Below are 10,291 nucleotides of genomic sequence, written 5' to 3'. Positions count from 1 at the left end.
AAGCGATAGCCCTAGTTGAAGTGGGGATTAGTTCGTTTTGAAGGGAAGTTTTCAAGAAGAAACAAACGAAGATTTTCTCCGCCTAAGACTAGACCTAATTGAAGAACATCGGGCCAAGTCTTAGTTAAGGCTTGCCTCGTATCAACAACGAGTCAGACGATACTTTAACACCAAAGTCAAGAATAGGGACTTTGAAGTGGGGGACCTAGTCTTCAAAAAAGTTGTCCAAGATACTCAAAACCCAAACTTGGGCCCAAATGGGAAGGTCCATTCAAGATCTCCGAAAAGCTCGCACCAGGAACCTTTTACCTAAAACGCCTTCACAGTGAAGCAATACTGCGAGCCTAGAACACCGAGTATCTGTAAAGGTATTACCAATAAGTAGCTCAAGTTCTACTCATGTTTAATTTTCTTTCAATCATTTCTATAAGGTCGTTTACAACAAAAATGTTCTATCAATAAAAGATGTACTATTCATAACTTTTCTTTGTTTGCCATTTTTATTTATTTGTTATTTAGCTTTTATCATTCATTGCTTCAAAAATCACGACTTATGCAATCGCATCTAAGAAACTTAAAGTCAAGAGTTCGAAAAAATGCATCTTATCTCAATAAGCCACGCCAAAATCCAACTCATTAAGGGTGGAATAGCCCAAATCGACGAAGTTACACTTGGAAAAATTAAAGTAAAACACATCGAGGGAAATCAGCCATAAGCCGACGACCAAAACTCGAGATGGACAATTAATCCAAAGTCGGAGTTGTCGCATAAGATGTCCTCGCATATATTTGAAAAGTTCCTCAAGAAGCGAGCTATGTATAACTTGGAGCAAAATTTGAATTTTTATGATAAGTCTGATTAAGATGATTGAAACGACTCTGAAAAATTTAAAAAAAAAAAAAATTGCTTGACAGAGACATGCAAAAATATCCTCCATTCATTACAAGGTTTGATTACAAACTTAAAAAAAAAAAAAAAAAAAAAAAAAAAAAAAAAAAAAAAAGATATAAAAATTTTTCTTAAGCAGGTGGAGGAGCAGGGGCCTCATCATCAACTAGACCATGAAGCTCATTGCCAACTGGGATAGATGGTTCTTTGAAGGTAGGAGTGATGGCGACCTATTCGGGGTTGGGAGCTGTCATATCTTTTGGAGCCTTTCCCGAAGGAAGATCGGCAACAATGGGGGGAAGTGTAGCCAGAGGAGCCGGATCCTTGACCTCTTGCTTAAGGCCAATCTCCTCCTCACCTTCCTCGACTTCCTCTTGGCCCTTACCATCAAGCTCAAAATCATCCGAGTACATATAGGCCATTCTCGGAGCTTCAGTCCTCATCCTATCGACCTCTTTTTGATAAGCTCATGAAAGAATGGAGAAGTCGATCAAGAGGTGAGCTTCTCACAATTTTTGCACAAGAAAGACCGACGTCTCCTAAGCTCGATTGGTGATGGCTTCATTCAGCTCCTTGATTTGAAGCTCGAGTTGTTCAGTCTTAGCCTCAGCATTTCATCGACCTTCTACTTCTTGTGCAAGGTTGAGAGAGGCCTATTTGAACTTTGCCTCCCAATCCAAGTCAGTTTTTTTAATTAAGGAAAGCTCGGAGTTCAGTTCATTATTGGCACCCCGCTGCTGTGCCAAACCCTTCTCTGCCTTAATCGCTTTGGCTTCAGCCTTTGCCTGCACGGCCTTGCTCACCTTAATTTTGTTAAGGAACTCCCTTTTCTTGACCTCAAAGGTTTCCATCTCTTCCTTAAGCCGCTCAAGCTCAGCTTGTTTCGCTTCTTTCTCCTTCTCCGCAACCTAGGCCCTAGCCAAGACATCTTCTTTCACCGTCTCTGCTAGCTGTCATCCCTAATGAGTGCCCTCTAATGTGGGATAGCACTCATCGTAGAGAAGCCTGCTTGCCATGGCAGCCTAAAAAAAAAAAGTGAAAGTCAACGAGGAATAATGACAGCATGTATAAAAGAGAGAAAGAGTGAACTGCTAGTAACTTTACTGTGTAACTGCACACCCAAGCCAGCATCTGGGTGGGAGACAAATCCCTAACACCCGCAAAGGATCGCGAAGTGATGACATCCCTGGCTGCTACGGCCCCAATGCTGATATGATCAGGAGTTGATTGATTAATGCATCGACCACAGCTTGAGCCACCTTATCCATCTTTTTGTCTCCTTGTTGAGACAAGCTGGATTTACTTCCCATGGTAGCAGCAGCTTCGCTCGTGGAACAGACTTCTTCTTGGCCAAGTCCTTGGCCACAGATTTCTTTGGGCTGCCAGCCTGCTCGAGCCGACCTGCTGCTTAACCATCCTCTACTTTCCTGAGCCCCCCTAAGGCTCAGTCGACTTTTTCTTGCCCGAGCCATCATATTGCTCGAATGCTTTGTGTTTCCCTAAGCCTCCAATTGGCTTAGATGCTTTCTTCACCAGCCTCTTTCGGGGCTCGAGGGCACCTTTCCCGCCAACTGCCTTTAAGGCAGTCGCGGGTTTCTTTGTACTTCGACCTTCCCTAAGTTTTCCCCTGCTTCTCTTCACGCCAACAACATTAATGGGTAGCTTCGTCGTCAAAGCAACCGACGGTTTCTTAGCAACCCCAAAAGTTGCCGCCTTTTTCTTAAGACCCTTCGATTTCTCGGCCCACATTTCTGAAAAAAGAGAAACAAGCAATAATTGACATACTTATACAAAAGGAAGAAGCGCGTGCAAGTGAACACTTTACTTTTCTCAAGGATGGTAAGGAATTCAGCATTATCCTCGCAAAAGCTATATACCCTCAAGTGAGGAAGCGAGATAATCCTATTAACGTTGCGCTCCTTATCGGAAAGGTCGATGAAGTGCTAAAGCATTGAAACGTACCTTTCTCGCCTTGGAAAGATAGTACATCTGGTCTTGACCTTTCTTTAATCTAGACAAATGGACGAGCTCCTCGACAGATGGCTCGCCCAGCTCGGCAATCATGTACGCTATGTACAAGCCTATGATTATTACGTATGAGTCCGCGGACAGTTGGAGAGGGATGATGTCAAACCATTTCAGAACATTGTCGATGAAATGGTGAGGGGGAATAGACACCCCACATCTCAAAAGGGTCTTAGAGATCGCCACCCATCCTATGGGGGGATTTTTCCAAGAAAGTTCCTCGGAACCCTTAAGTTGAGTTGAGGCTCATAAACCTCTTTTATGCGCCTAAGATCCTCGACATTAATTGAGGATTGCGGTTCCTTCCACAGCCTGTGGACTGGAGATCGCCTTGACTGAGCCAACTTCACAAAAGCATGATCGGACGAGCCCGCCAAGTTAGGATCCGAGCTCCACGCGATGACCTTCCCGAAAACCTCAGGGATTATGCCCCCAAAGACCGTCGAGCTCGCAGGGGAATCGCACATGCGATCAATCGTGTGGCTGTTGGACGAAGACATGACTATAGCTCACATCTGGGTATTTGAAACAGAAGCGAACATGTATTAGAGCTCAAAAAACTCGGCGACCTATCCATACTTTGCTTTCAGTTGAGGCACCCGAGATAGCTCGTGCTAGACAACGGATGGACGCGACCTACCAAGGATTTCGATGGCCGCCATGATAAACCCTCCTTAAACCCAGGACTGCCAAAGACACACTTAAAAACCCTAGTAAAGCCCTTAAAAGAATCAATGTGGCCACGACAATGGCCACCCTCAGCCGTGAAAATCAAGAAAACAACTAAAGGAAGAGAAAAGAAACCTTACTAGAATGAGAGAATATAATGAACTCGTCGGAAAAAGCATCGTGAAGATGAAGAAGAAGCGACGAAATGAGCAAGAACGTTTGAAAGTTTTTGTAAGATGAGTAAGCTTTCTAGCGAGTTCGTTCGCTTTTATAGTGGTTTGCATGGGAGACGAAAGGGCGAGGCTCGATCGTAACCGTCGATCTACAATGAATCTCGACCCTCCATTTGTCGAGCAATCTCAGCCCTTGGACGTGGCCATGTGGCAACCATCTGCGAGGGGCGATGAACCGTCAGATTGCCATAATCATAACTGTCGTCGCATGTCGCCTCAACTCCGCACGTGGATAGCTATAGTCGCCCACGCGCGATGAAAAGTAACTGTCAAAGGCTGCCACATTTAAAGCGACATGACCGCATGGAATTTACACAACTATCCTTTCTTTTTAAATTTTGAGTTCGTCAAGAGTGACACAGAAGAGAAAAGGTCTAAGTGTGGAGTACGTCGTCTGGGCATGAGTTAGACTCTCGAAGCTCAATCAAGTTTCCATCCAATGCCCTACCGATAATGTCGAGCTTGATATCAAATCGAGCAATAGTCTTCAAAGCTCGAATCAAAGCTCGAAACGAGCATCAAACACTAGAGGACAGATGTTGTGTGTGATTTTTCCATCAAGCTCGGAGAATTGTGAGTTAATAGCTCAATCTAGAATCAATCCAACTCTACCGATTTTCTAACCCAACATAAGCTCGTCGAGTTATAAGCTCGACCTAGCACAAGCTAGTAGCAACCAATCCTTGCAGTCATTCAACCAACTCCCAGATAAGTTCAGGTCCCAGATATCTTGGGAAGGATCATACCGGTGGTAATCTTTGCGCAATCATAGCGCCCAATCGCGAGAATATTGAAGTTGCATTTTAAACTAAATTGTAATCTCATTATTTTCGCTCTTTCCTTTGTACAAACTTTGTATATAAACCCCCTTTAACGATGAGGGAGGGGTTAGAAAACATTTATAGGATTGTCATTATAAGCTCTCATATCAAATACAAAAATAGTGGACATAGGCTCAATATTTCATCTCATCGAACCACTTTAAAAATCTCTTTGTTATTTACTTTACTACACGTTATTATTATTCACTACTGATTACTTGTAATCACACACACGTTAGTTCTATTCTCATCAAGGTTAATCGGATCACTCTAATGGGTGTAAAATCTTGTATCTAACACTTGTGATATATGGTTAAAATTTATTTGTTTGTATTTCCTTTTAATATATACTATGTGTTAGAACTGCAAGCTATTATTGTCCTCGAAATTAGTGGACGTAAACGAAAAAATACACTATATCATTAGTCTTATACAAAGGGCAATAAGTTGTTCTTCATTTGCTAAAATATCGTAGCGGACAAGTGGTCCCTTACTAGAACTAGAATAAGATGTCCTCGTTTATTCTCTTATAATTAATGGACGGTGAAGTGATTCCTCGTTGCAAAACTTGAACAACTCATTTGTTATGCCAAATGCACTGAAACTGCCGACCGCTAAGAGTTCTTTAATTCTAGCCTCTAGGGTTCCCACCCAATTACCGTAAAGATACATCTCATTTACTATTTGAGTTGCAATATCTACTGGTTAGAGTAGTCTAGGGTCCAGAAAAGTGGGTGGCCTGCCTCCTCTTATGAATAATGTTCATATTGGAGTTTTTTAAGGAAGGTTGAGAGTGATTCGTGTTTGAAAATAAGGATGTCTATATATTATATATATATATTTTTTTTGTAAGAAATGATGAACGTTGCTTTAAATAACAAGGTTTAGTGGAAATCCATGTCAGTTTGGCAACGAAATTTTGGTATGTTATTCTTCAGTCGTTGCCAAATTCTTTTCCACAAAGATAGGTACTCGATTCCTGTGAGCGTTTACTTTGGCTAAAGCAAATATTAAAATCTCATTAGACTTTTGTTTACTTGGTTTGAGGAGCTTCATCACGTCCATATATATTAACTGTACTGTATACCTTCGATAATATTCCATCTTTCATGTACATCTGGTTTCTGGGACTACCACTGACTAGATATAATTGAGATTCTCTCTTTTGATTATAAGTTAATGACCCTTTTAAACATATTTTTCTTCAGGACATTCCTTCCCAGAGATCATAATTACGTTTCCCTTTGCTTTCTAGGTGGGTCTTTTCTTTAATTTAATAAAAATGGATAAGGGTCCAATAGCCAGACCCCACCAAAGGCACCATCAAAGGTTTCCAATCCTTGTAATTAGAATAATTATTGCACATGTTAATAGCTGTTTAATTAAATCAGCCAGCACTACTCAAAGAGTGGAGTTTTGGCCATGGCCGATTCTTAAATTAATAGTGCCAAAACCTGTTGCGGTTAGAGGCAAAGCAAGCTGCAGTTAGAGCCTAATTTTATAATTAAATTTGGTCGGCCCCATAATTTAAGAAACATAAGTGTTGGAATTATAAGGTAGGTTTATAGAAACTAGAAAAAAATATGCTTAGAGATTGACAATTAGGCATAGTTACAAATAAGGAATCTTCCTCCAGCCGTTTGTTGTTTATAATATTTCAAACCATGAAGGGTTGGCCTGACGGTCAATGAGATTTGTTTTCTTCTTTAAGTTCTTAGGTTCAAACTTTATACTGTCTACTACAATAATATTCAACGAATCCTAAGATTAGTTAAGTTGCACATAAGCTGGTCCGAACACCCTGAATACCAAAAAAAAAAAAAAAATTTGAATAATAAGCAGTGTTATGGACGGCCAAAATCGGATGGATAAAAAATATGAGTGTTGGTTCCATGTTTAAAATGATTTTAATTTTATCTGAGTTTGGTCAAAGGAAATGCGAGGGAAAGTGACGAGTGAGGTAACTCTTAGTCCTAGTCTAGACACGTCTGGATATGATAAACTTGTCTTTCGTGGAAGCTCAAAATTAGAGCACATGCATCATGAATATTTAGTGCGATGTTTGATATTCACATCTCCAATCATAAATGTTCTTGAATCTGCGGACTAACTTTGAACGAGTCAACCTTTTCCTTATTTTCAACTTTATTTCACGTCATTTTTGTTATTTTTCATCGATATATTACATATTAATAACTTCATCTTAATATTATTACTATGTGAGGTAGAATATCTAGTAGATAAATTAATGATAAGATTCACTTTCAAAAACCTAAATATAATCAATTAAAACAATCATAATTTTTTATTCGAAAAGAGTTACTGAAAACCTACTGGAGATATCAACAGAAAACTAGTTTTAGCTAACGATGTAGACCTAATCCCTTAGTTGGGAGGTTATTTTTTAGGCCAAAATCTATTGTTTAAATGTTCAAGTAGTTTAGTTTTTTATACGTTTTTTCTCTCTTATATAATTAGTAACAGGTGGTGATATTATTTTTCTTTTTTTTAAGATATAGAATGATTTCATTACATTTACAAGTTGAACAGTACCGTTTTCCCTCAAAAAATTTAGTGCCAAATGAAAGATCTTGGCACATGACAAGGAGTTGAAACAAGGTGGAAACAATTCACGAGTGTGGATTCGATTGAATCAGTGAATTCCTATGGAGTTTGCTAATTCGCAGGTCTTAAAGATCTTGCTTTGTTTTTACAGAGTTGCGTAGAGCCAAACTTCAATTAAGATGACATGGGTCATTCACCTCCACAACCACAGTGTCTCTTTTCTACACACACATCATGCACTCTCTTTCATACATCTTATGTTTATAAATTTCATTATTAAATTAAATTTAATAAACTAATGGATATGGCGACAACAGTACTATACCTACAACAAACTACCACCTGTTAAGTTCATGAATCCAACATCCCTCCTCTCTCCATATAAACCCCAACGATTATCAAAACACACACACAAATTCACTGATCTTCTCTCTCCATCTCCAGTGAAGAAATTTAACTATAACGAAACACAATGCCTTCTTCTTCAAATGTGTTGTCCTCCAATGCACCATATACCCAGATCAAAAATCAAGAATCAAACATTAAGGCTTCGTTTTCTGATCTTCTATGCTCTCTTGTCAATACATACAGAAAGGCGTTCTTCTCTCAAATACTCTTATCGTTACCAAATCATTTCTTTACTCAAACAACTCTCTACACCACTCTTTTCACTTCCCCTGCTATGGCGCGTCTCATACTAACTCGGAAGGCCATGTCAGCATCATGCGTAACGACGCGGGAATCGACTCATTGAGCGAAAGCGGCTTTTTGAATAATCATAATCTTCTGTCCCCGCTCGATGTCCTGATCTTTTAAAGAGTTCTTAATTGACAGAACTCAGGTACGCCGGCCACAAACAAGCCGTTAGCCGCCGTTCAAGTTACCGAGCTGGGCTGACGGTGTTTTATTGGCTGTACCGTAATATGCCGTTACTGACGGCACTTCGTTCTGGCATTTCTTTAATACATTTGATGGAAATTTGCAAAGGCGTGAAAAAAAATCTCGAAATCTCAGACCTTTTTCTGTGACACCGTGTTTGACTCACCGGCCGTGCTGAAATTCCCCGCCGGTGGCCCCAAAGGTTACTTCTCCGGCAACGAGCCGTTGCGGGAAAGGATTTTGTAGTTTTAGCAGAGAAGCTATTTTTGAAAATGAAATTCAGAGCCAATAACGGAATTTTGAAAATAAACCGGCAAATTCCGAGGATTATGGGGAAGCAAAGTAACGACAGTTGGATAACCGTTAACGGAGAGAAACGTCCGCTCTGGAGAGTTTATTATTGAAAAAAACAATTCAAAACAGACGGCGGAGATTTCCTGTTTCAGTCATTATGCGCGCAGATGTGGAGGTCCGTGACACGCGTGAGGAAACTGGCCGCCAAGTAAGACGACAAACGCTTCCGCATGGCCTGTAACTGTCGACACAGGCTGGAGCCGAGACTGGACCCACTACTTTGGCAACGCGATACAGAGCATCCCGACCTTTGCCCCAGCCGAGGGAGTCTTGTCACGTGACTTGTGTGGGGAGCCGATATGCTACACAAGAACGTGATAGCTACGACGACTACGGTGCGGCGGGTGTAGCGGATTGGGAGAGGAACCCGAGACTGTTCCAGCAGGGAATTCGACGGTGCATCCAATCACGATGGGAGCTCACGAGATCCCGATGTATATAATGATTTGGGGTGGGCCGACCTTTGGCGGTTAGGAGTGGTAGGGCAACAAATTCGATGGGAAGATTCGGCGGTTCTGGAAGAGAAGGAAAACGGGAGCGTTGATCTTGAGGTTGTGTTGGACGCCTGAAACTAGTTGGGGCTTGAGAATGATTTGGAATTATGCAGTATGTTTCGTAATGGGATTTCTATAATATTCTGAAAGCAAAAATATCAAGCCTTGAGCTTGAGTGTTGCTTGTGTGTAATCTATCTGCTATGATTTTAAATTAAAAAGTTTGATATTTTCAAAAGTTCTGTGGTTCATACGATCTACCAGAAATTTGAGAGGTGATTTGACTTGGTAAATGGCAATGGCTCTATTACCATTTGCACCAAGTATGAAGTTAACTCTCCGCAGGTCATAGTGCTATGCGACTGCAGCAAGGACTGACCAAGAAATTTAAACCTCAAAAAAGTTTTATTAAAGTTTTACGTTTACAGTAAGCTTTGACACCTGTTGTCACTTCAAAGTTCAGAACAACTCTTCACTTAAAATGGTCTTCTCAAAAGAATCCTGTGCTTGAACTTCTTTAGCTCATTTTAGAAAATCCTAACTTGTTTCCGCCAACGCTTACTCCTCTAATTCCTTAAAAAGATTGGATAAGAAATTGAAGAAAAGAAGAAGACGATAATGCTATAAATCTGTTGACTATCACTAGACTTCAGCGTATCTGCTAAGAGTCTCATATATTTTCAAAGTTTTCGATTCAATAATACAAAGAATTTTATTTTTGTATATAAATCAATAGATTAAAAACGGAAAAAAAACGCAGTAGTAAGTATGTATTATTTGTTGAGGCCTTAAATGGTATATTTTCTCCTTATTAAAATTATATATAAGTCAATGAACGCACTAAAAACTGCTTCGTGGGAACACACCAGCAAGATCTTTCATGGTGTGAAGTTCATACGATGCCAGTAGGAACTGAAATCAGAAGAGACAAAGGGGCAATTGTTAATCTTGGCACAATTGTAGAGAAGAGAGTAGCGTAGAAGAAGGTGGAACGAGCACATGAGGTGGGCCCAGTGGTAAATGGGTTTCAAGTGACACGAATTTATCGGTATGGCAAGGATTCCGAACCGGTGCTAAAAGCACTTGTGGTACTTACAAGAGCCCTAAAGGGATTAGTCTCATACCTTCAGGTATGGGATGGGGAGACATGAGACATTCCCAAAAAAAAAAATTAATGAGGTACAACAGCAGGAGAAGGAACTTGAAGCGGGAAATAAGTTTGGAAATGGAGGAGTTAAAAGTTGGCAGTAATTGAGAAAAAAATGAAAAATTAAATTAGGACCATTGAAGAAGGTGGTCCTAATTTAATAAAGGAGTTAAGTTTGGCAACTAGAAGAAGGTGGAACAGCAACCATGAGATGTG

General features: G+C 40.4%; 1 pseudogene; it reads left to right on the top strand.

The window, feature by feature from the left end:
* The first annotated feature begins 8,353 nt into the window (after positions 1-8,353).
* Positions 8,354-9,004, top strand: LOC116116554 (annotated as a pseudogene).
* Positions 9,005-10,291: the final 1,287 nt, after the last annotated feature.

This window comes from Pistacia vera, unplaced genomic scaffold (assembly GCF_008641045.1).
Source record: "Pistacia vera cultivar Batoury unplaced genomic scaffold, PisVer_v2 Contig1019, whole genome shotgun sequence".
NCBI classification, from domain to species: Eukaryota; Viridiplantae; Streptophyta; class Magnoliopsida; order Sapindales; family Anacardiaceae; genus Pistacia; species Pistacia vera.
Note: the sequence above shows the minus strand (reverse complement) of the source record. Positions and strands in the feature narration are given on the sequence as shown.